This window comes from Helicoverpa zea, chromosome 19, assembly GCF_022581195.2.
Source record: "Helicoverpa zea isolate HzStark_Cry1AcR chromosome 19, ilHelZeax1.1, whole genome shotgun sequence".
Taxonomy (NCBI): domain Eukaryota; kingdom Metazoa; phylum Arthropoda; class Insecta; order Lepidoptera; family Noctuidae; genus Helicoverpa; species Helicoverpa zea.
Genome location: NC_061470.1, coordinates 9,654,593 through 9,681,359, shown reverse-complemented (window position 1 = coordinate 9,681,359; position 26,767 = coordinate 9,654,593). Strand labels below are relative to the sequence as shown.

General features: G+C 35.0%; 1 protein-coding gene across 4 annotated transcripts in view; it reads right to left on the bottom strand.

The window, feature by feature from the left end:
- LOC124639328 (uncharacterized protein CG3556) overlaps positions 1 to 26,767 on the bottom strand; it is a 97,983-nt gene that overhangs the window by 9,995 nt on the left and 61,221 nt on the right. The window contains exon 1 of one of the 4 annotated variants that reach the window (XM_047176635.1): positions 2,799 to 2,817. The exons of the other annotated variants lie outside the window; for them this stretch is intronic. The gene's annotated coding sequence lies outside the window, so the exon portion shown is untranslated. Of the gene's footprint in view, positions 1 to 2,798; positions 2,818 to 26,767 lie in introns of those variants that run through there. 4 annotated transcript variants of the gene reach the window in all.

Here is a 26,767-nt window from a genome sequence, read left to right as displayed (position 1 = left end):
ACCAATCAGAGAGAGCTTTCGGACAGTTGACAATTTGACAATTTCTCATCGATAGATTATAATATAGCGAAAAATAATGCGTTAAATTGCAATCAGATGTTACGGTTCACAATAATTCGACAGTTTACAATCTCTCGAGATAGATTGTAATCTAACGATGTTTGTAATCTTACGGTAACATATACGTTTATAATTATTGTAATGTTAACTATTATTTATGTATTGTATATGCTATGGGCCTTTGTTGCCTGAATTAAAGATATAAAAAAAATAATAATAAGAGAGTATATAAGAGAGGACATAAGAGAGTACATAAGAGAGTAAAAAAGAGAACATAACAGTACATGTTGTGTGTACACGTAACGTATTTAATTTAATGTGATTAGGTACGACACACCTGATATGTATTATAAGTGAAAATTTGCACCTTTCTGTAAATGAAAACGCTCCAATATTAACATGTAAATTCTCAAAATTCACGTGTAAATTCTAGATTTTTCAAAGGAAACCGATAGATCTATTAGAATTCACATTGGCAGTCCAGCTCGGTTTGACCGAGCTAGCGTTTCGCTGGCTGTTATTGAATTTAGAAACTTTATGAAATCATAACTTGTATAAATGAATAGCTTAGCAGATGCTGTACTATGTATATTTTGAAACTGGAGTTACTTTTTCAAATCTTGGCATTTAGTTAGCCAAATTATGAAGTTTTATAAAACCAAAAAATTTTAAATACAAAAAAATCACTTATGTATATCATTAAGTAGGTATAAAAAAACGACTTCACATTGAACCTTCCCCTCTGACAGACCCTTCAAGTCTGACAAATACTATGCTGATAACCGTATGATCCGTTTGATGAAACGTAACACACCTTTGTTTTTGAAGTCGTTAAAATAAACAGGTTAATCTAGCAAGCAAAAAAATACTACTATTTTTTGTCCTCCCTTTATTTTTAACATTTCCTCCACTTCACCGTAAAATTCTCCAGTCTAAACGAATATATTTAAAATCGATCGCAACTCGATACCGTCTCGATTCTCGATACATAAAGTAGAAACACAAACACGGCGGCGCGGATGACCGTGCGAAATTCCCCGGCGCCGCCTACGTTCCACAAATTGTTATTTCCTTGCATGATTTATTCGCGAAAGCTTATTTCACCAAGATAATATGAAATCAATACGGCTTGTCTTTGTCGAAACGTGGCGAGATAAATAAGTTTTGTATGGCAAATCGAAAGAGAAGAGTAATTACGAAATTTGGTAGAATCTATACAGATACCTATATACAACATGTAACTTAATTAACGCACATCTTGAAATTAGTTTGTTCAGAATCGTTTACTGAATCGATTTATATCATTTTTAATATAGGTAATTTTTTATCCCAAAAATAATTAAAACTACGGAAATTATTGTCATATTAACCCTGTACAGTCAAAACAAATTCAAATAGACCGTAACTCAAAGTAATAAGACTTCGTGTATTGTCGGCTTTTTCCGTAGTTTCCTTATGTTGTGTCGAGTCGAGCGGCGCGCGGCGCGATATTTGCGTGCGTAGTAGTATGACCAAAAAGTTCTCCAAGAATTGGTATAACTAATTTAGTAAATAACAATGCATATACATGTTAAATTAAAAATTCAGTGCATGTATTATGATTATAACATAATATTCAAATTGGGGTGTTTGAGGGTGTGCGTTAATTACGTTACATGTTGTATAAGGTTAGGATGAACTTTAAATGAAACTTGACAGTATTGTAGCGTAATATCAGAATAACATATGTATAGGCAAAATTTTATCCGGGTGCGCAGAGTAGTTCTCACAGGACGCGGGTGTAACCACCGAGGGAAGTTAGTACGTAATAGAAGCATTGTATTTCTTCAGCACATAGCAGAACGGTTTTCACGTACGTTTTTAAGACACCACCTCCAACAAATTCATGTCCGCCTATTACTTCACATTCACACGTTGACATTAATGTGTTATAAATATACGATATACACACGTATATAATGTGTGAAAATAAACAAGATAAAAGTTGAGATGGCGTCGCCGGGCGTAAGTGAGAGCGCTGAATATGTATGAGCACGCACGTCATTTACTTGTTCTTATGTGAGACCTACAGGATGGTCTTCGATTTGTGTCTTTATTGGTTCAAGGGGAAATTTTAAACTTACGGTATTAGAAAGAACTGGCCTTACTAATTTGCTATAGTTCATCTTTAAATTCCTTGCAACAAAAGTAATACGTCAATCAACAAAGTTAAATATCTCACTGCTACTTCTAATTTAATTTGGTTAAATTCAAACGACTTTGATTAGTTCAAAGTTCTTAAATAGTAAAGTAAATAAATTAATTAATGTTTGATTTAACGTCTGACTGTTTGTTGCGCTCTCACGACAAACGACATAGGCTACTTTTATCAGCGTTAAGGAAGTAGTTGTCTCGGGGCGTGGGGAGTTAGAAAATAATTTATTCAGAGTGGTTATAATTGTTCTCTGTAGGTAATGTGTATTTGTAGTAGGATCCTGGTACAGGAATTATCGTAATCCTCTCCCACACACTACGAATTTTCCTGTACCGTAGGCGTTTTACTTAGCATAATGAGAGTTCCAAAATAGTTTCCTAATGTATTTCCTTATAGTAACATGCCCTAAAAATCAAGGCTTCAAGCAATACCTTGTATGTCTTAAATGTCGTATAATATCATAAGTAAACGTTCATACTTCCCCAACACATCAAGAATCAAAGTGAAATCGTTTGTTTCAAGCGCTGAAGCTCATATAACACACCTCGGTAATATTTGTGTATGTAACTGAGACAATTTATCTACGGCGCGCAACGATCCGTGTCTGATCTGACGCAAGATTGATGGAGCTCTTCAGGAGTGCTGCGATCCTGGTACCTTCAGAGATGAAGAATTGATACTGTAGATATTTTTACATGTACGGAAGAAAAGTATGTAAGTGTCGAGTGAGAATGAGTCTACACTCTAGTTTAAAATAATAATTACTTCATCTGCTTACAAATCCCCAGACAACTTCACAATAGATGAAATTGAATAAGTTTAGACAAGCGGAAGAACAATACATATTGATGAGCCCCAAGAAAATACCTCCGGGTGCTAATTACATTACCTAAGAAACAGGAAAAAGAAACATCCTCACGTAACACAATTAACGTATAACTTAGACAGCTCCTTAATTTTCTCCGAGCTTCAGCGCGCGTTAGAACTTTGTCGGAAATGTGAGCTAAATTTTTTATGAGGAAACAAAATAGGTGCTTCGTTTGTTCTATTAGTCGGTATATCAAAGGTTGTTTATTTCGGTTAGTCGCGCATAAGCGTCGCAGGTGTGCATTTAGGTGACGAGAGTTAATTTTCCGTCTACTGAGCTAATTGAAGAGGCATCCACGCAGTCGTCCGTGAAACGCTTGGAACACCCATTTACGTGCTTGCTATGTGTTGCTATATTTATGCGCTTAATTTTATGCTCGACGGCCGTTTCGGCGTTAAAAGTCGCGGAAAATCGACTAAAGGGCCTCGCTCTTAGGCGATTTAGTGTTTTTTTTTCACATTTTCGTTTTGGAGTTTGGTTTGCGATTCCCCCCGTTTTCCTCGGGGGAAATTATGTAACAGTGGATAATGTAAGGTAGAAGTTGAGTCAGATATTTTCGATAACATCTCTAATAACATTTTTTACCTGAACGAACAAGATCTAAGATAAGAGACGGATTTCTTTTTTTGTAAACACGGTAAGAAATGTAATAGTTGATGTTACTTATTCAGATTTCCACGAAATACTGATGAGACTGAATAGTGCCAAGGTGAGTACTGAGATCTTTATGAATAACAAAGGAAAATCGAAGGCCGTTCTTGCACCAAATTCAAAATCCGCCACGTGATACGGAATTAGTTGATTCTATCATCATAAAAAAAAATAGTTGAACCAATCAAGTTTTTCATTTATCGATTGTTAGAAGAGCGAAGCATAGGCCTAAAGAAATAATACAATAAATATCTACTGTAGGTAATAATAGCTATGTACCATTTTTTTTAATTCTTATGACAAGCAATCTTTGTGAACCCAGAAAGTATAATTCTGTACTTAATCTCAGATCTCATTTCTCAGTTACTTTGCAAAAGATGGATCACGTAAATTCACGTATTGTGCGATTACTTAACACCCACGCTAAGACGGTAGCAAATGTTACGTAGAATAATATTTAATATAGATCAACGAGATTTGGGATAGCTTTTGTTAATTTTTAGGATTTTAGGATAAAGGCCAAATGTTCATAAGGTACAAATTAGTCGACTCTTTGAGGTAGGGATAATAAATGCTTACGTTGGCACTGGTGCCACAAAAATTGTTGAATTATTTTCAAACTTTTGCTTTGTCAAACACATCGCTTGGCGGTGTAAAAAATAATGAACTGCGAAGTGTAGAATTAATATAATGTTGTTAGTTGATTTAATAGCTCATATAGGTCTGTTGCGAATTTATATTTCATCAGATTCTATCTTAAGGCTTTGTAGTAAATAGGTTTGGATAGCATATAATGGTATTATTAGTACCTCTTGAGGCATTACGGACCCTTTACCTATATACATAGTTCGCTATAGGCTACACTGGAGTAAAATTGAAATTATTTTGAACAATAGCAATAGATCTAACATGGTCTAATTACCACCACTTACTCGGTTTGTATGAAAATTATGTTTACCGTAAATGTATTTTTCAAAACGTCCACGTCACAAAGTACTAGGGTCACAGCAAATAGCAGAGCTCAAAAGGTAACGAAATCTACGTGCATCCATCGTGAAGCTAAGAAGCCGTGGCGTCCCCGATTTAAAAATAGCCCAACCCTACCCGTGATACGAGTCACAAGAATGGACTGAGGGATTTCCTACATCAGGGGATTGGTATTCACCTGTATTATTATTTATTAGTGACGTTACCTTTGAAATGTCTGCTACCCTAGTAATAGGGACGGTTATTGAAGGGGATTTAGTTATAAGTTTTAAATTATTACAATTTTCCCCGAAGGCTTTTCACTAACACTATTTTATCAGAAGTGCTAACGAAGTTTGTAAATTTTCAATTTGGGTGGTTTATTTCCTGAAAACTCCCGCTTGTGTTTAATTAGCTCAATACTAAACAGTTGAAATCAATCTTGATAAAAGGGTCATGACAAGTCACTTGACTTGAACTTGGTGAAATAATTATAATAGCCGTAAAGATAGAAGCTAAAAACATCGTCGCCTGAATTTTGTTTCAGGCACTCAAAAGTTCATAGCCTAGCCATTAGACTTCCAACGTTAATTTACGTGATTTTAAGGGAAGAATTTCATCAAAACTAATAGCACTCAAAGTGGCTATTAAAATGAAAAATGTGTACCATTTACAACTTTCCTTAGCGACTATACACTGGGCGGATGGTTGAGCTTAACTTAAATATTTAGGCTTATTGAATAAACGGTTCAAAAAGCCATCCTTTTTTCGAAATCATAGTACGATTGAATAGGTATTTTTTTTTTGTTTTATCAATATTTAATCCTGGAAAACATTTCACGAGATTTTATTTAAATTGCATGTTTATCTAATTTAACCGCCTAAAACAAAAGAAAGTGTAGAAATAACTTTTCTAATTTCCCGAACGTTAAATTTCTACCAGGCGTTCATAAAGATAAAGAGATTTCCCCCGACGTTAACACATGCAAATATGCTTATCGACATGATATGATATGTAAAATATGCATTAGAGCTGCGTCGACCGCGCTTTCAAATGCGCGGAACAATTTACATTTTTACCTCGCCTTCTACCATTGTTGGCAACATTCATGGCGAGCCTCTAATCCGTAATATGAAAGAAAATATAAAACTCTCTTTCCCATATTTCCTTTTAAAGTGTGGGAAATCCGCTTATCCTGTATGGAAAGTACTATGGGAAACTGAATAAATGTAAGAAACCAGTAAAAAGAGGTTGTAAGATTGCAGTATTTACTTGTGTTCTTATTTATCGAAAGAATAGTTTATGACTGTAAATATAATTAATTATCATTAATTATGTAGTCTCAAAAATGTGATATTTTACCCAGAAACTTACTGCCGTAAACAACCACTTCGTTTATCTCGTTTTGTCGCAAAATTCTTGGGACTTGTACTTTTTTCTTTGGATTATAGTTTTGGTCTTCGACCTACTTAGGTACTCAAAGTGTATCTAAATTGCAATGATCAAATTATTCTTAGCGCGACTGACTGCAAAGTTATATACGTAGTATATATAAATCAATTATTCAATTGTTACGGATGTGTATACACACACATATGACGATCATAATCTAATCTAAACAGGGACCGTCCTCAATATAACTATTAGTTGAGAATAGCACACATAACTAAAACAATTTGACAGTTGCGTGAATTAATATAAATAGCTTTACCATGTACCAGGAGTTCAGGTTTATGAAGTGGTACTACAGATTGAATTTTGTGATTAAACTTAAGACTGGGGTACACTGACTGACGGATTTGGCACGAGACGATTTAAATATAATATTTATGTGATGTGCCGATATTTTCAAGTATTTCGCAAGGGTTTGTTCAAAACACAAACTGTTCTTATCTAAATCCTATTGTCCTCAACCTATAGTCCTAACGCAAGTTTTATCCCTTAACCCGTTAAAAACTACGACTTTCGGTATAACTAGGACTATCGGCCATTTTATCGGTCAGATTGCACTCAATAAGTCCGTCATTAGAATGCTAAGTGGTTCTGTTTCCATTGACTAGATAAAAACCTCAATTGCCTTGTGGAAAAGAGGCCATTTTATTTAATGAGTTTTAACATACTGTGACTAACTATAAACTAGATCTGTTTTATCGATTTTAAACTGATATTTGTCCCCTTTCAATTACCTATACCATATACACATATTCAAACTCAAATTAAGCTGATAGATCAACACTTTTCGAACGTCAAAAAATAATTAAATGGCCGGTATGTATGCAACTTCCAAAGAAACCACTCAAACCTTATAAATTTGTCTCCAAAAAATATAAACTCAAATGTTACCTAACAAAATATTAAATCAATACTAAAACGCTTTTATGAAATTAAATTTTCCCTCGCTCGAGATGAGTAATGTGCGAATTTGCATGGTATCACTTCTGCGGTATTGCTTGATATTACGTAGGAAATACGTCGCGGGCACGCCCGCGGGAAATGCCTAGCTAGCGACAATGAGTTTCGACGCTGACACCTTTAATGAAAATTGGCTTTTTACTCCCGTGTGGACGCAGCTTTATGTTTGCACGATGACAGGGAACTGTTGCTAGTGCGAATATGGTTGGTTTTAAATAGTTTTTAATATTATATAAAAAGAAAAAAAAAGACGCTTAAAATCAGAAAAATGGGTTTTAGGTACTTATAAGCTTACAAGTATTTCAAAAGTACTTTTGTAATTTCGAAAATAATCTGGTTGATTATTTACCCATTGAGCGTTGAAGTTTTTTAGACATTATTTCTTTATTATAATTACCCAAATGAATCGATTTATGCTATCTTTTTTACGCTACTGAACCGGAACATAGTTATTCATCTAATTTCATCTGAAATCGCGACCTACCACCAAATTACTTGCGAGAACTTTAGATACATGTAGGTATGTACTAAAAATAGATTTTAGTTTAAACGTCCTAATATGTAACTCAAACAAGGTGCGAGGCGGTCAATAAACCGGCGCGTGTGTCATACTAGCACCTCGCTAGGGGAATTCAAGTGACTCATTATAAAGACCATGTAGGTACTAGGGTAGCAGCGTCCTGTAGGAGTAAAAATACGTATGCAGATTGCTTATGTGTTCCTGGTAGATACAAGTCTGTTTTGCAATTCAAATTATTTTACTTACTGCACTGAAGAGGTATGGAAAATTACTCAAGTAAATGTGGAGTTTAGTGTGTGTTTCCATATTTACTTAGTTAATTTTAGAATGATTATGAAAGTTTTAAAATAGATTTCTTTTACCCGACTGCGCTAAATGAATTGTTTGATCTTAAGTTTGTTTTCTTAATGGGTGAAGATGTTGAAATCTAATTAAAATTATGCAACATATTTTATTTTTTACTTGAAATAAGTAACAGTATTTCAGCTTATGAAGGCTTTCACACATGTTATTCCGACCAAGTTTGAAAATAAGTACTGTTTTAATATTATTTTTATAAGATATTCTAGAACTCTATGTGACTGTGTCATAAAGTAATTGAGATATATATTCTCAACTTCTTTGGCATAACTGGTATAATGATAACATTTCCTGAAACTAAAATATTCTTCATAGAACCTCTTTAATTTTGTTTGTGCTTACATTTAATAAATTGGTAGAAAGCAATTCGTACCCGAATATAAAGTAGCTTTTTCAATAAATAGTCTATCTAACGCTGAAATATTTTCCCGAATTGGACCAACAGTTCCTGAGATAAGCGCATTCAACGACCAAAAAACGTCAGCTTTATTTAATACTTAAAAACTTACAGATAGATCTATTAAAATGTACAAGTTTATACTATATTTAGGCCACATGCACGACTTTAGATCAGTGAATCTAAGAATTATTTATCGCTTGGAAGTGAGGCTATTACTCGTGCTGTCTGTACCTACTCGATTGAATTTCGGGAAATTGATAAAATATTAATATTGGAGCGGACGCAGACGTATTTTAGATTACTTTAGTTAAATTACTATTTCAGTAATATTTGAACGTTCAAATAGATTTTGTTATTTTTCAGTGAATACATTTTTTATAGGTACCTAATATGCCTATGATTAAGAAGAAGAAGAAGAAATATGCCTATAGTTTCTTTTGACATTAAGGGTTAAAATTCTATTTATTTTCAGCCTTCATGTACGTATAAGATTTCAGTCTGAAACCGACGTGGAAGGCCAAATACTAAATTAGAATTCAATTATAGAGTAGTAATAAAGGAATAAGAAAGTAGGAAAGAAAATTGATCCCAACCAGAAATCCACAGCAAAAATAAAATTCCATGCGTATACGAATGTATAACACAGCCCTGTTCCAAATATGGCGGAATAGTGATGTCCCGGCTTATCTGCTGTCGTCGTAAAATTTCCCGCGCAAAAAGGGTTGTTAAGGCATCCTGTCCAATAGACCGCCCCGCTCGGACAGAAAATAATCGAAAAAGGTTGCATGTCCGCACGACTTTTCATTTGAAAACTCCTTGGTTATGTGTTTGACGTCATGATTTTTTGTATTTGGAATCCAGCATTCATTTGATGAGTATCGCTGTCCAGTAATTAGTTCTCTTTGAAATTCTGTTTTTAAAAGAGACGAAAGAGAATGTATTATCGGGCTTGTATGAAAATTGGAAGCTATGATCTGGCTCCGGATTTCTCTATGTTATTGTAAACTAGAGTTTTTAATACCTACGCTGTATTATTGATGAATAGCACGCTAAAAAGATTAACAGTCACTAATATTGTGCAGTAATACAACACGTATATTTTTCAATTGTCAGATTATGATAGCACTTTTCATTGTTTCGTGCAAACGTTATTCTAAAAAGCGTTTATATATGCATACGTATTTACATATTCATAGTGTTTACGTCTACCAATTTTGATAAGCAAACAAGGGCGTTATTTTACAGCTTCTATCTCAAAAAAGGCAAAAAATATCTGGAGATAAGCCTGCGGGTTCCTGCGAGATTTTTTGCGTATTTTATCTTGTTATTGCAGTATGTCGAGACCTCACGAATTGTGGCGGGAAACGAAATGAAATGTCATCAACTGAGAGTGGACACTATTGTCTTTTGTTTATGTATTTTGGGCTAGTTGGATATTTTACTGCGGTCGTGTGGAGTATGAATTTTAGGCATTATAGCTGGATATTTTTGATGTGGTCAAGATAGGAGAGGGATTCCAAGCTTCTTTCCACCAGGAATGTTCAGCGATTCTTGTGTCAAAAATACATAGAGTAACTAACACAACATAATATAGATTTACCTACATAAATATCATTAACTGTTAACCCGATTATTTACTAAGACAAGAACTTCCATATTGGCCTCTCTCACTATTTACTGCAAACTTCCAAGTAGGTATAGCTTAGAAATACGGGGTCTAGTTTACCTGAAACTTCATAAATAGATTATCTTACGGTTCTACGTGAGACGTTAATACCTCACGTTGTGTCTTATCTACAAGGTTCATGTTCTTAATCTATGGTATATAGTCTGGATATGTAGTAAGGAGTTTGGACACCTGAGGCAGGGATCCTCTAAAATTCATTTGTCATACACATACTGTTTTGAATCTCAGGAGTTTGTTTGATAGTTTATAACGCTCTTATTCGGTCCAATTTTTAAAATCGAGGAAGGCTATTGACTGTAGTTACTGTCTCTACATAAGGGTGCGTTAAGTACATAATATGTAGTTACTACAAGAAGAACGAAATGATGTTGATATGTGTGACAGTACATGGGTACCTAATTAACTAATTATTATAAAAATATTTAAATAATTAGTTAATTATTAATTAGTTAATTAGTTAATTTAAATTATGATAAAAAGAAACTTGTAGATTTTATTGATTCGCAATCGGAAACCAACTGTATGATTTTGAATATTGTAAAGTATGGTTTCGTCTTATTTATTCCTAACATAAACCATTGAACACGAAATCGACCAAACATAATAAAAACAACTTTGTAACAAACAAGGTGAATAAAAAACTTCAATACCGTGAACTTAGAGCACCTTACCTGCCGGAGATGACATTGCCGTGCTTTCGTCTTCCAAAGTAACAGAAGTATCGTTCGTGTGGCCTAAGCTGAAATACACTAAGCTTTTACGGTACAGGGTGCACTTAATATTCGCGTCATTTCAGATTAGACAAGCATGTTCATGCATTAGTACGTATGTATATCAAGTTTATGCTTGTGTTTGTCAATTTTTCGTGTGATCGAAAATGCAAGAGTGAGCTATCATCACTATTTATTGCGTTGCCTCACTCATCGCACTTACATATGTTAGGCGTCATTTTCGCATAGAGATTTATGGTTATGGCAGTTCCAATTGGTTGAATGCTCCAAGACCGTGAACAAACAAATCGTTTCTTTCCGAACGAATACAAACTTGTGAGCTACGTAAAAAGTTTAGCACATCAATAATATGGTAACTTACACTCTCTTGTTTGTTTGATGGAAAATGAAATTTTGTTTAGTAGCTGTTTCCTGCGGTTTCACTTGCATCCTGTGGAAAATATACATTTTCATGAACAGGTTCTTAAGTTAGGTACCTATTGGGTTTATCTATCGTTCCTCTGATCAGGGATGTACTTTTGGGCGTGTAACAGACAGATGGGGTTAATTGTGCACTGGGTAAGAATTTGTTTTCATAATCTTTTTTTGTGAAACGAAAAGATTTTTGGGTTGTATTTCCCTTGAGCAAGTTCTTCTTTGTATGAGAAGTGGTTTGTGGACAGCAGTGGGACAATAAAATGCTTATAATGCTTGTGTATAAAGTTAGCTTAACATTTGCTTATACCGCTGGCAAGGCTTATACATTTGCACCATGTTGATATTAATAGCTAGGCAACCCCTTTTAACTACACGTAACTTAACTGTAAACGCATTTACAGACAAACACATTCAAAGAGCACGAGCAATGATTACATCACCATCAAGCTTTGCACACAAAGTTCAAGCGAATTAAGATGCTTGAAAAGCCAGTTGCCTGCAAAAGGATCTACATCTACATTCTACACACACATGTACACGTGAACAAAACACTATCACATAGCTCAAAGAATGACAAAGAAGTATACACGTGTGTGCGTGTGTGGTGACATTGAGGAAGGATAGATGAGAGATGCTGTGAGGCAGCTAGGTCAGGTGCCTTCTTGTAAGTCAAGTAATGAACGGTAGGCATGATCACTTACTAGAAATATCGAAGCGTTCGGGTTTCTTGTCAAATCAAGACCAATCTGTCTTTATTAATTGGTCATTTTGTTTAAAAAAACGAGTCAGTTCTAAAGAAGGCGTGTGAGGGCGGAGCTAGTAACGTTCCTCGTCCCCTGAACACCCGCATTTTGGCGCGCTATTTTCTTAGGAGAATTTGCGTTATGACATCTCCGCTAGTGATTTTCTTCTCCGTGGTGTGTGAGCCAGTCAACTTTTAATGGAGTTCCCTAAGAAAAGTTTATATGTCGCCCGTTACGTACCTGTGTGTACCTACCTTAAACAATTGTTACGAACTCGGAAACTTGCATGTTTTGTTTGAATAACGTTTTTAAGTGGATTTTCTTTCATATTTTATGAAATATTGTATTAAGTGGGTGCTCATTTGATTTACGATCACATGTTTTACTAGGAAATCAAGTTGTCGAAGATTTTGTATTACCTACCTGGTGCTTAGACAGCAAAAGAGGCAATGTAGGTACCCAAGCTACCATTATGATAAAAATAAAATTCTGGTAATTGCCCGACCCTAATAATACGACAATCATAGGTACTCGTAAATTTTTATTAATTCTTCCTCATAGGTTTTCGCTAGTGCCACATGTATGAAAGCTTTTCTTGTGGGAAATCATCAGATTATCCTTCGCGCTGTGGGTGCAGCTTGAAGCAGTTTAAAACTCTTACTGACTCAAACCCACCATGTTCCTTCTTAAGCCCTTTATTCACCAGAGCCGCGGGAACTCTTTCGAACAATCCCATAGCCTCGGTTATCAGGGAAAAACAAAATGCCATCACGAATAAACTAAGCCCATGTGGCTGAACATTGAATTTGGAACAATAGCAATCTGTCCACTGTGATGGATGCCTACATCCCATTACTTGCGTGTTTGTCTTTGCGGTGATATCGCGATAGTCCAGCCGCAAACTAAACATAGTTGACTGATCTATCCAATTCTTGGAAAACTATTTTTTTTTTATAAAGACACGAAGAACGTAAACTTTGTCTTGTATGTATGACTTTTTCAGTTTTTTGCACTATAATAAAATTTGGGTATTGCTTTTTGGGTAGTTACACGTACATGATGTTATTTTTAAGATTATTTTGACAATAATTTGGAACACCACACTATTCCATTGGCGACACTTGTAATATCTATGGTTATAAGTACCTTCAATTTGTCCACTGTGATGGATGCTTCCCATTACTTTTGTGTTTGTCTTTGCGGTGATATCGCGATGGTCCAGCCGCGTGAGTGAACTAACATAGTTGACTGATCTGTTCAAATCGATAAACATTGAAGAATATTGTTTTTATAAAGATATCAAGAAATAACTTTTTCTTGTATCTATTTCAATTTTTGCATAGTAACAAAGTATATTACTAAATACATTTTATGTCCTTTTATCTGAGTAATTAATTGGCAGCTGTTTGACTCCAGATGAAGTATTAAATTCGTGTAACCAAAACCATAATCTGTTAAAACATCAAATATCTCTCTTCGATTCTCTCGATCTCTTTATAAAAAACGTCCTTTAGCGAATGGTCAAAAATAATAAATTAAATACCAAAAAACATCCCTAACATATTTACTCTGTGAAAATTGAAAGCAATAAAAATGCGTTCAAAAGATTCTTTAACGGGCGACAATTCGAAAAAGGAATCAATTCACCATGACCGATTATAAAAGAATCCATTCGCGCGCCGATCAATCAACGTCCTTCGACAAACAGGACGTCAAAAAAAAAACAAACTCTTTATACGTTATATCCATGGAGAACAAAATCACTAGCGGAGGTGCTATAACAAAAAATCGTCTAAGAAAGTTGCGCGAAAAATGCGGATGAGCGGGGGACGAGGAATGTTACTGTTTTCGCTCTTATACGCCTTCTTTGGACCCCAACTTTTTGTTATACCAAAAATCGTTGACAGATGTCTCAAAGACCCGAATGCCTCGTCAGTTCGCAAGTAACTGATCGTTTTGGTCATGTCCACCGTACGAATTTGTCCTATATGAAGGCACCTGGCCTACCTGCGTTATAACATATCCAGTCATCTTTCCTTACTCCGTGGTATTACCGTTATACGCATTTAATTTCCAATTTCAGATGTTAAAATGGCGGAAAAATCGATGACGGACATGTAAAGAAATTATTTTCGAAATTCTAAACACGGTTTTGAATAAGGAACGAAAGTCGTGACGGGGATTTTTTTTTATATTGGGTTATTGAACAACAGGTATCTTTAATTTAATTTTGGGTTCTGATTTACGTAAAATGGAACTGAAAAGGTATTTTGATTCGAAGGGACTCTTTTGGGGATGACCTTTTTAACCCCCGACGCGGAAAGAGGGCTGTTTGTTTGGCACTGTATCTCTCAACGAATGAACCAATTAGGATGCAGTATTCATAGTTGTAAGCTACACGCTTCATTAAAATCGGCTGAGTCGATTTAAAGTCATCCCCTCTGCTCGACAAGGTTTTGACATATGACTTTACCGTTGATTCGGCGGGATACTTTGAATCGCGACATGGAAGTCAAAAATTTGTACTAACTTTCAACACATGAATTATAAGTCCGTAATGCCTGGTCAAAAGTATTTTAACTATAACTTTAGAGCTCACTTATTTGACAACAACGTGCGAAGGTCAAATGGGGTCAGTTAATTCAGAAATAGATAATAATTACGGTGTTTCTAAGTCTATCGAAAAGTTTTGGAAGGCATTTCAAATTTGGTGAAAACTTACCAATAAATAATCGCATCACTTTCTCAAACACAACATAAACGTCATATTTATAACATTTTCAATCCGTTACAACACATTTCGTGCACTCATATATGTTTCATAACTAAAAAAACAGCATATAAAATACAATAAAAATTAACAAATTTACAAGATCAAAGTCACAGACAACAGACAGTTCAATCAGCGGTGTGCATTCGATACCTAAATCAGATCATCCTCCGAGCCTTTTTCCCAATCATGTTGGGGTCGGCTTCCAGTCTAACCGGATTCAGCTGAGTACCAGTGCTTTACAAGAAGCGACTGCCTATCTGACCTCCTCAACCCAGTTACCCGGGCAACCCGATACCCCTTGGTTAGACTGGTGTCAGACTTACTGGCTTCTGACTACCCGTAACGACTGCCAAGGATGTTCAATGACAGCCGGGACCTACAGTTTAACGTGCCATCCGAAACACAGCCAATGGTGTCTAAGATATACTTAGAAAGTACATACAGACTTAGAAAAGTTGCATTGGTACTTGCCTGACCTGGGATCGAACCCGCGCCCTCATACTTGAGAGATTGGTCCTTTACCCACTAGGCCACCACGACTTTTTAAGATCCGATTATTTATAATAAATCGGATATTTATTATAAATAATCGAATACCAATTTTATATATATTTTTTAATAACAACTTATTTCAACTTTATTTATTAATTTTAAATTATAGGTTCAATTTGTTTTTGTTGTTAAGAAAAAAGATATTAAAGTTTTATGAAAGTTTTTAGCATTAAATTTTTATATGTATTATTTATTTTGGTGTTGCGTCATTCGTAATAATTTTTAACTTTAATTGAATTTTTATTACCTATTACGAAATTTTAATTTATTCTTATATTATTTCTAAACAATTTTAAGATTTTTGTTTCGGCGGAGGGTAAGCCTGGCGTTCTGAAATATAATGCAATTTGTAACTACCAAAGTCATGTACTTATTTGATGATGAGAAACAATAATAATAATTGATTGATTTTAAAGTCACCAAATATTTTTAACCGAATCCCAAACAAGGAGGTGGTTCTCAATTTGGATGTTTGTTTTTGGTCGAAAGGGTATATAAAATACCCTATATTCCCCATATTTGTTATTAAGTAAAGGATCTGATGATGGAAACCTTGAGAAATCGAGAGCAACTCTCGAAAATTGTAAGCATAGATAAGGTTATAACTTGACACTCAGATGTATGTCTGATAACACTATGAAACAGTAAAGCTTTAGAGCTGACCTGATGATGGAGACGAGAGAAGTTCGGTTGTCGAGTTCCCTCGACCTTCTCTGGTCTCCATCATCAGGTCAGCTCCAAACCTTCACTGTTGCAGAGGCCTCGTAAATACGAATAATATAAGCCCAAACACGAGAAAGTTTACATATTCAGTTGTCGAGTTCCCTCGACCTTCACTGGTCTCCATCATCAGGTCAGCTCAAAACCTTCACTGTTGAATAGTGCTACCAGGCAAACACCTGAGTGGTAAGATTTCACCCTATGTACTTCTGCAACTTTCGAAAGTCGCCCTCGATTTCTCAAGGTTTCCATCATCAGATCCTGACCTGATGATAATGGGACTACCTCGGAAGTATACGCTATCAAACAAAAAAAGAATCACCAAAATCTATAAATAAATGGCTGAGTAATCGCATAACAAACATACAAAAAAAAAACGGTCGAATTGAGAACCTCCGCTTTTTGGGAAGTCGGTTAAAAATAAGTCGGCGGCGATTAGCACTTCCGACAACCTATTTGCCCTTTCAAACAATAAAATCGTCATAAAATTTTGCGATAACTACACCTAACTTCAGCTCTCGTAAAATAGCTCGGCCATTAAGTTTGGCAGGTCTACAGGAATTCTGCACATAAAACACCCGAAGAAATAAATAAGTCTTCATTTGCCGTCTTCAGAAACCCTAAAAACCGAAGATTTTTTTATTCCGGCTACAACGTATTTTCTACCACTGATTTTCTAGCATTTTTTTCAAAATAAATGAAGTCATTTTACTTTTCCTAATTTATTTTCAGATTATGGTAAGTATACAAAAGTGCAATTTAGTAATATTATAATATCAAATAATATAAAATTATTAAATCGATTCTTTATTTTAACGAATCGGATCAATCGATGCAAAACTTCTGTCACCGTCGCCATCTTGTCTATGCATCTTCAAATTTAAAAAAACAACTAATGTAAATATGGCGAGTTCGATCAGAATTCCCGGTAATTACGATTGGATTTTAAAAAGGTATATTTCTAACGGGATGCTAAATATGAAAGGTTTGAATGCGTAAAAATAATTTAAATTTATTTAGTTATTTTATTTAGTCTCACAAATGCGGTTTGATTAGAAAGAAAATAAATATGAGCGTAAATAATTAGGAAAGTGTATGACTGATTCGCAGACCCCGATTGGGGTCTAAACCGAGCTTACGGTGACATTGATGTTCGGACCCCGATTGGGGTCCGCTACGGATTTGACGGTTAAGTTCTTAATTGCTGAACAAGTTTTTTTTATATCGGTTAAGTATAGTTTTCTTTAAACCGATGAATATCATATTTACCTAAGCAAACTTTTTACAAGATTATTGCATAAAGTAAACAAGTCTTGTCTATGAAACTATCGCATATTTTCAGTCGCACGTACAATAAACATATCGAGCTTTAACATGCTAAAGTTGGCTTGTTTATATTTAAAACCGCCTCGGGAATATGTGCTCCTAGTACCAATATCATGACTCTATGATATTTCTTGAGAAATAAGGCTGAAATAATATTTCAACGGTCGCGTTTTGGGACTTTTGCAAGATTGGGATCGTTTTAAAAATATGCTTCTTGTGTTTTAGTGTATTTTTGATAGAAATGCGTGGAAACTTTTGCTGTAGTTTTGTTGAATAATATCAACGTCCTGTCTAAAAAAAACTGGAATGGCATTTTTTAAATTGTACCAAGCAAATAAAAAACAAAATTTTAACGTTCGCTAAATGAAGATAAAATCGATACCTAACCCGATAATCTATTCATACCACAATTGATCGGGTCAAGGCAACATGAAAAATAAACTGAGGCACATTATCTATGAAAATGTTCTTCAAAGCCTTATAAAATCAACTAGTACCCATGAATAAAATTAGATTGAATGACAGCTTCGAACATTTATTATGATGAGAAAATACCAGAATAATCTTTTCCTCAATGAAATATGACTGACCAGAATCAATATTCTATCACAAATCGTCTAGCCCGGGCGAGCCTGCGACACGTTATTTAATATTTATGCCTTCAGAGAGTTAAATATCCTCCCGTCTTTTCCAAAGTACGCTCGAATTGGTTTCTAGACTAAATATTTGAGGTGAAGACTTCAAATATGGATAATGTTGGCTATCTATTTGATAAGGTTTTAAGTAAAAAGTAGATTAGTAGAGTTAAAAGTAGATTTTCAATATGACAGTTGAAGTTCAAAATTGTTCTGAATAAGTATAGGCCCCTTTTTTCGAGGACGACAAATACGCTTGCATGAAAAATCTTAATGGGCTGAAAAGGCCGAAAAAATATCATAGATAGATATATTCTTTATTATGCACACCAATTAAAAAAAACAACAAGAACAAACAAAAATTTTGAAGTCGGTGACACAATGGGCGGTCTTATCGCTAAAAGCGATCTCATATTAACTTGGTCACACGAAACTACTATATTACCCAGTAAATAAAAAATATAGTAAATAGAGGTAATATAATGATATAGTTCGGCCATTCAGAGAATGCGTTCCTGACACGTCGCGATTGAACTGACGACGTAACTTTGCAATGGCGTTGCAGTTACGATAAAAATATTTTTGCTGGTTGTTTACCGTTTTAACAATTGAGGAGCATTAAAACAACATTATTATATCAATAATCAATGAATGTAGTTACGTCGTCAGTTCAATCGCGACGTGTCAGGAACGCATTCTCTGAATGGCCGAACTATAGTAAAGGTAAACCGTCTTACCACAAAAACTTTTTAATGTCAGCTTAAGACTTGTCTAAAAAAATGTCAAATTATGACGTTGACATATGGTTCATTTTGGAGCCACATTTTTTTTAGACAAGTGTAAAACAGTGGTTAAAGTTTTTGTAGCAAGGCCATATATGTCTAGACTCATTCAAGTGTTGGTTTACGCGCCAAACTGCTAATCAACTTATCGAATTCTCTGTATAATATTACCAAAAAGCTCTATCCGAACTATGTTGCCCTAGTACTCGGGGAACGAATAGTTAATAGTTATTCTACACTACCTACATTATTGAATGTGTGCTAGTGTGTGGTTAGTACTCAAACTTCAACGGTTGAGTCGAGTGTTTACTTAGCAATGGGGCTTGATCATGCTTCACGGGAGTCCGGAATTTAAACTATTTATTTCTGCTGTGAATGAACTTGAGCAAATCTTTTATAGTGAATTAGCTACTTAGCACTTGGGGTTTATTTTTAGCTGTATACATTAATAACTTATCACTAGAATTTTGGACATATTTACAGGCCTACAAATTAATGTTGGAAATAATTCTGACGTATTTTATTCAGAAACATAAAACAATAAGCGCTTGGCAGTAAACAACACATTTACCGTACCTATTGTTCATAGTTCACAGGGCTTAGGCTACCAGACTGGTCTTAAGCTTATGTAATCCTAGTACCTACACACGAGCTTAAATACAAAATATTTGTAGTTATATTTGTAGTTAGGCAGAAATTAACATAGCAAATAAAACTTAATTATAATTTTAAGACACGAAAATTCCAAAAATAAGTTTTAAGAATTCCTTTTTCCTAGAAGTGATTTTAGAGCCATGTTTTCTCTGCAGATCTATGCTAGAAAAAATAATTATTTATTGAAACTGTTATTTACTTGTAGTCACTATTTTAAAAAGTCCTAAAACTTATTCTCACATTTCAAATAAACTATAGCACCATTAAAAAAAAAATGCATTTTCTTTTAACCCTAATACAATAGCGTGCAAAGATCTTTCCATAGACAGCAGAGTAATAGCAAAAGTGCAATTTCCTGGCGTAGTGTTGGTCTGTGTATTTCAGTATTTCAGCGTCTACTGGGCCGCTGAGAGCAATGTCCGGGCTGGCCGGATGACCGGACGACCGGACGAAACTACCCTCTGCATTTAGTTTGATGCACGCAGTTGTTTTAAATTTTATGTTAGGTTTGATTTGTTCGTTTATTTAGTTTGATACGTTAAGGTAGAATAGTGTTAGCATGACCAAAAGTCTACATATACGGCACGTAATATTCAATCATCAATATGAGAGTAACACTAAGATACTTTTTGAGAAATAAAATAAACGAAAACAGCTTCAAACTTGGATAAAATCGCTAGTTTACTCAAACGAAGAGGAACCTCTTTGCATAAAATCAAGTCACTGGCCTGAAATAATATAAAATTAAAAACATCCTTGTTCTCCGTTCTAAAATTCAAAAAAATATGGCGGTTGCAAAAAACGCGGGAACAAAGCTGCGCACTCTTTGGTCGGCCATTCGAATAGTATCGCTGCTCGAGAGCGGTGGGGAACGGTACGAGTGGAGGCCCACTCGACATAGATTCAGTTGGCCTACCATTGTAAGCCGACTCGGAGAATACTCGCTGAAAAGAGGAAATTCTAAAATGTTACTCATTTCTGACTAGTGTTTCCACTAGAAAAGTAAGTATGAAGTGCAGTAGAAAAACCTTAATAAATAATGAAATAAACCTGCAATAACAAATACCTACCTACACAGATCTTTTTGTACCAAAATATTAATGTGGCTCTAAACATCATCCGCACTACAGCAGAAATAAACAGCGAAATTATATAATTTGCTTGCATAACATAAGGCGTGAGGGTGAAGTTTTCAGCGTTACCCCACCACAACATTTTCCTTCAAAATTTGCATAATATACACGTGGCACGGTTTTCAACGTATTCATTTGTAGCTATAACATAACACTTAACAGCCATTTGCTGAAGGAGGATTCGGTAGAGGTGTTTTGAACACCTACGTGAAGTCAGATGTGTTTAAGTCGCGTATAAGGAACGCACCTAGCATCAATTGTGCCCAGCTTCCTAGTAGAAGTTGCTATAAAAGTTTATAAAAGTCAGTGGTTTTCATATTTCATTTAAATGTATACCTCCTAATAATATAGACTTGCTACGTAAGCAGGTGTATTATGTGCCAAAAATCTTCTTTCATTACTACAAAGTCATAAGATTCCCACCTCTTTGACTTCGAAGCGAGTTTCTGTCGAATTCTTGACAATAAGTAACACACCTCGTTATGGCGGTAAAATGTTACAGATGCAACACAGAACTGCAATGCTCGTAAATTTATGGACGATTGTTCTGCATAGCAAGCCAGTCCACAGATAGTTTATTTTTCAATTGCTTCTGTTTTTAAATAACTAGGAATTGTAATTAAAGGCTGGTTGTTATTTATTGTCTGCAGCTAGCATTAGCATTTATGTTCGCCTGGTATTTTGGGGCCGTGTTGTTTGTGATATTTGGATGTAGTTTTGATAAAAATGTTTAAAAAGCTTCAAATAAAGTTACACAAAAGTACATAAAAGAAGAACTTTTTGTTTGTGTTTTCAACATATTTTTCAGCTCTGAATATACCCACCATCTACCAACTTAATGTTTTATGAGAAAACAGACGTAAAAATAAGTCTGATAAAAAATTGATCATGATAGATGGCAAGATGGAAAATAATCTTACTTTAAAATAAATTGTTCGCTAGTTCGAACACTGACAGCTTCTGACGTCCACACTAATTTGATATTTTTCATCATTTATCTTATTTCTTCTTGAAATATTACATGTAGGTATGGATCGTACTTATTTATATCCGTTCAATAAGATACGGTATTTTCCACTACTCATTGATTTTTCAATCCCATGATAGAATCTTATCGAAAAGTGATTAGTTCTGATATTATGTCTAGGAACTGTAAATACAAGCTTCATTTTAATAGTTTTCGTCAAATGGCTTTCCGTTTCGGGAGTGACAATGAGCGAAGAAAACTCACACTGAAAATGCCAGAGGTATCATATGGCGGACTTCATAGCGGTAAAATTATTGTAAATCCTTTAACTTTGTCCACTTATAAAAGCCTCACTACATGTTAGATTTAATTTAAATCATTTAACCTTTTCGTTGTCAAGTCATTTGTTAAGAAAGCTAAGTAAATCACAGTTTAACTTACGTTACAAAGCACATACGGCTGCATACGGCATCCAAAGTTCGCAAGTTAAACCAATTTCAACAATAATGTTTGTACACTTGCAAGTAAATTATATAGACGCTTGAACTGTGTTTCAGAAACATTCGCATTTGCTTCCTCAAACGACTGCAGGCCTGGTGCTATTACTTGAAATGTCTCTTGCGGCGGTTGTACTTAGCTAACTTGTTTCTTATGACATTTATGTATTTTGTTTTCGTATTGTTCTAGGAATTTAACGTGTATTTAAATATTATAACTTCCTCATAGAAAGCCAATTTTATTACAACCAAAATTAAGGTTCCAAACGTTACCGTCCGTAAGCAAAACAAAGAATGGAGTATTGTAATAAATTGGTCCTCACTTGAAATAAAATACGATTTTCATTACTTTTTTAGCTTATAATCCGTCATAATAAAAATGGATTAAAGGATTTTATGTACATCGAACCGAAGCCATTTTCTACACGACCTAGATTTCCAGTTCATATACCTAATCTGGTAAACGTTAAACGGTACACTTTGATAGCTCAGTGGCCCTCTGATAAACTACTATTACCTAGTTAAGCAGTGTTGCGTGTGTAACGGGTATGAGGCCACGTAATATTGAGTACTAGGGTGACATAAAACCAAGTATGTGTTAAGTAGGGATAGTGAACTTCGAAGTTGAGTGCAGGCGAATTCACGAGAAAGCGACGTCAATTTTCACCACAGAACGTTTTCGTTGGAAAAGTGAAAAGCTTTGAGGATTTCTTTGCTTCTTTCCTGATGTAATTTTGTACTTTTAAAACCGTTCTACATAATTAATATGATATTTCTTAATTGGCTTAAACTAGTTTTAAAAAGTTTGTAGGTAAAGGAGATACTTTCTAAGAAATACTGACACCAAACCTCGAAAACCCTTGGAGAAATCCTTTTAAAATGTTTATTTGCATGATACACAGCAATATACAGTAAGCTTACTCTTTTTATTCAGCAAGCAAAACCTCAGTATTTTTCGCCAACCCGTTGGCTAACCGTCGAAAGGGTGCGTTACCGCGCAATGCCGCCGATTTCATTTCCGCTGGGAAATGCCGGAGATAGCAGCGTGCCGGTTCGTCTCTCATTATGTTTGTGACGAAAAAATTCGCCCAACAAACACCCAAAATATTTTATGGTTTCAGCTTTTACTTCCATTGACCTTGCATGTTACCGGACGCTGTGGAAGGGTTATGAATTAACTTTTTTTTGTTTAAAAACATGGTGCTTCGTTACGGGTCGTTTAAGCTTTTTTTTTGTTTTGAATAAATTATTTTTAAATTCTTTTACGATGAATTTCCATAAATTATTATAACGGTCAAGGATTAGCAGCTACCAGGCAATCAGAAACGTAATCGGGTGGATTGTTCGATACACGCTAGCACATGCGAGCCATAAATAAGGCTTGTTGACCAAGCCGAAACAACAGCCGATACGGACAATCCTGCGTGTTTGCTTGGTAGTTACTGTAGTGTAAACGTATGTAGACCTGACTTACAGAGTGTCTAAATTACGGTAACGGGCAAGGTGAACCCTACATAAGTCTGCCCAAAGACAATAAACTCACTAGAAATGATTCCTACCTTTACCCATTACTATATAACTAATCTGAGGAAACACAGCAAAACAAACTTCTGAGCAAATTAGACAGACGGTCTTTGAACTGGCACTGCAGAATTAATTATGATGGTAACACAGGAAACAATGGCCTGAGTACTAAGGCAACATGACCACTTGAGAAAAATGTATGCATTTGTCTTATAGTCAGCTCACTGAGAGAGGCACTCTGAGTGATTAATGAGCCCAGATGGAAAAGCTACAATTTTATTTATATCTTATGTTCGAATACGCGAAAGATCTGGATATAATATTTTATGGAGATCATTCTTGTCGGCTGATGTCTGGCGGAATGTGAATCAAGCTATAAAACCAGTGGTGAATATCTCTGAGTAACGATAACAGACTTTTAATTTTATTGAAGTTTGAGAGTATTTACTAACAAGCTTTATATGTATAGATTAGGTATTTATTCATAAGGTTTCACTTTTAATTTAATAAATGTACATAAATGGACTCACAAGTCTCTCAAGATTTTTTAATAAAAGAAAGAATAAGCACTTCTTCCAGCGAACATTTGAGTACAAAATGAGCATAATTTTCATAGTTTATGATTGTTTAACTTAAGAAGCAGTGCTACATTCCGTAGTAGAGGGGCCTTTGGGATTTTATTCAGTAGTCCTTATAAAATTACGTAGGCAGATAACTACTACCAAATCTCTTAAATAAATACATTCAGCTAGTTTCCAACGTAATTAATCACACAATTGTGATACAAAAAGAAAGTTACTCCAAACATTGTGCAGTAAAGATTGAAAGACTTAATTTACTTGACAAAAATAAAATGAAAAAATATATCATCAAATTCTACTTTTCACCAGCACTTTTTACAAATGTGAGTAGAAAATGGAAAAAAGAACAGAAAAAAAATACAAAAGGTTCTCCCATGATTGTTAAACCGTTAATTACGCCTGCTGTTTGTTCGTTAAACACCGCTAATTACAAAGCGTATGCGGGTCCCGGTTTTATGAAAAAAGGGAACAATACGAAAACGATTTTTGGAAAAACTTATTGCCCTTTATGAAAAAACATACTTACCAAGAGAAAAAATTCTAAGCTTGTATGTACTTTCTTATTAAATCTTGGACACTATAGTTCGGCCATTCAGAGAATGCGTTCCTGACACGTCGCGATTGAACTGACGACGTAACTTTGCAATGGCGTTGCAGTTACGATAAAAATATTTTTGCTGGTTGTTTACCGTTTTAACAATTGAGGAGCATTAAAACAACATTATTATATCAATAATCAATGAATGTAGTTACGTCGTCAGTTCAATCGCGACGTGTCAGGAACGCATTCTCTGAATGGCCGAACTATAATGACTGTGCTTCGGAGGGCACAATATCTTTAGCAGTCGTTACCGGAAGTCAGATCATCAGATGCCAGTATATCTGACATCCAATCTTACCAAGTTATATTGGGTTGACCGGGTAACTGGTGGTCAGATAGGCAGTCGCTCCTCGTAAAACACTGGTATTCATCTGCACCTGGCTAGACTGGAAGCCGACCCCAACATAGTTGGGAAAAGGCTAGGCAGGTGATGATGACTTACCAAGCAGACACGTTGGACTGTTATGGTACCAGGGCAGCAGATTTTTAAGGGTATGTACGAAACGAATGCAATGCAAAAGGTAGGCACGTTGTATTGACTTGCCTAATTGGGCATGTTTGATTGTTAATTAGCCAGTTAAGTGCAGTCAGTACTGTGATCGATACAGTCCGCATTGCGACTACTGATGATAATTATTGTACGTATGCACGTATGATGCGTTATTTTGTAATTGTCATTTATGTCCATATTAATTGCAGTGCACTTGAGATATGTGATGGCAAAGAGTGATATGTGTTGATAAAATATACTATTAAATTATAATTTATATTCAATTTTAAAGGGGATTGAATAAATAAAAAAAGCGAATGAAAAAAATAATTAAATGAAATATTTCGGTTTAAAGAACTTTATTTCTCATTAATCTAAATTGTTCATGAGAACATTAAATCTAATAGGTACATTTTTTATATCTAATATTTTGAAGTTTCATTCAAAATACACCATGACATTTAGATCGATGATTGACTTAATGGCAGTACTGATATAAAAATCATCAACTCAGTAAGAATCGATATAAAAAATATGTGTGAAAAACCAATGAAAAGCGAATAAAAACGTTATCGTTTTATGGCCAATGAGTCGGAAATCGCATCCATGCCAACGTGGCCGAATGTGATAAATTCTACTACTTATCGAGATTATCTGATGGCTGCATTTTTTGGACGGTGTCACGGTGTAAAAGTAATGTAAAATATATAAACTTTATTATGTATACAAGCTGTTGATTTGCATCCGTGCCATAGTCAAGGACGTAATTATACTAATGATTCTCAACCCAAATCAACAAAAAAATCGGCAGGAAAATTTTTGATTTTAATTTTTTTTCGGAAATCCGTCAATGTTATCTAGCCGTATTTAAACTTGGCGCGTGTGTTACTGGCCTTAAAACCGTGCTGCGCCCTCACACAAACCCAAACAGAAAGCATACGTAACGATCATTCATAAATTTCATTCATAAAATTGGATTACTTCTGAAATGCTACGACATTACAATGACAAAAAAAGCCGTGCGTATTAGCTATTTCCCGTCTACTGTAATTACAATCGATTATTTACGTATTTCATGTCCTCCTCCTGACGTATGGCACAAATGCAAATCAACACCTTGTAGATTAGCGATTAAAATTACTGAACTTTAACTTTTATATAACAAGACCAGAGGCGCCAATATACACACATCAAAAGTGTCTAGGGATCAAGCATTTTTATGCGGATTTCTTGAGATTGAGATGTGGCTTTGTAATAAATTTATGATTTTATAAATTTATATGGATCCTTTTTGGTGCATTTCATAATTTGAATCAGGAACTGTGAATCAAATTCGAGTAAAAGATGAAAATCAGCTGTCAATATTTTCCCTATAAACACATACAACGCATTGAAGACATTATTAGTGCTACTGTTTCCCTACTACTGATTAAAACCAACGTTATTATGGAGCGGCGACGTCATTTAAGCAGGGAAGAAATGCTCAGAGCCGTGGGAATGATAGAAGCTGGTTCCCGGCAAC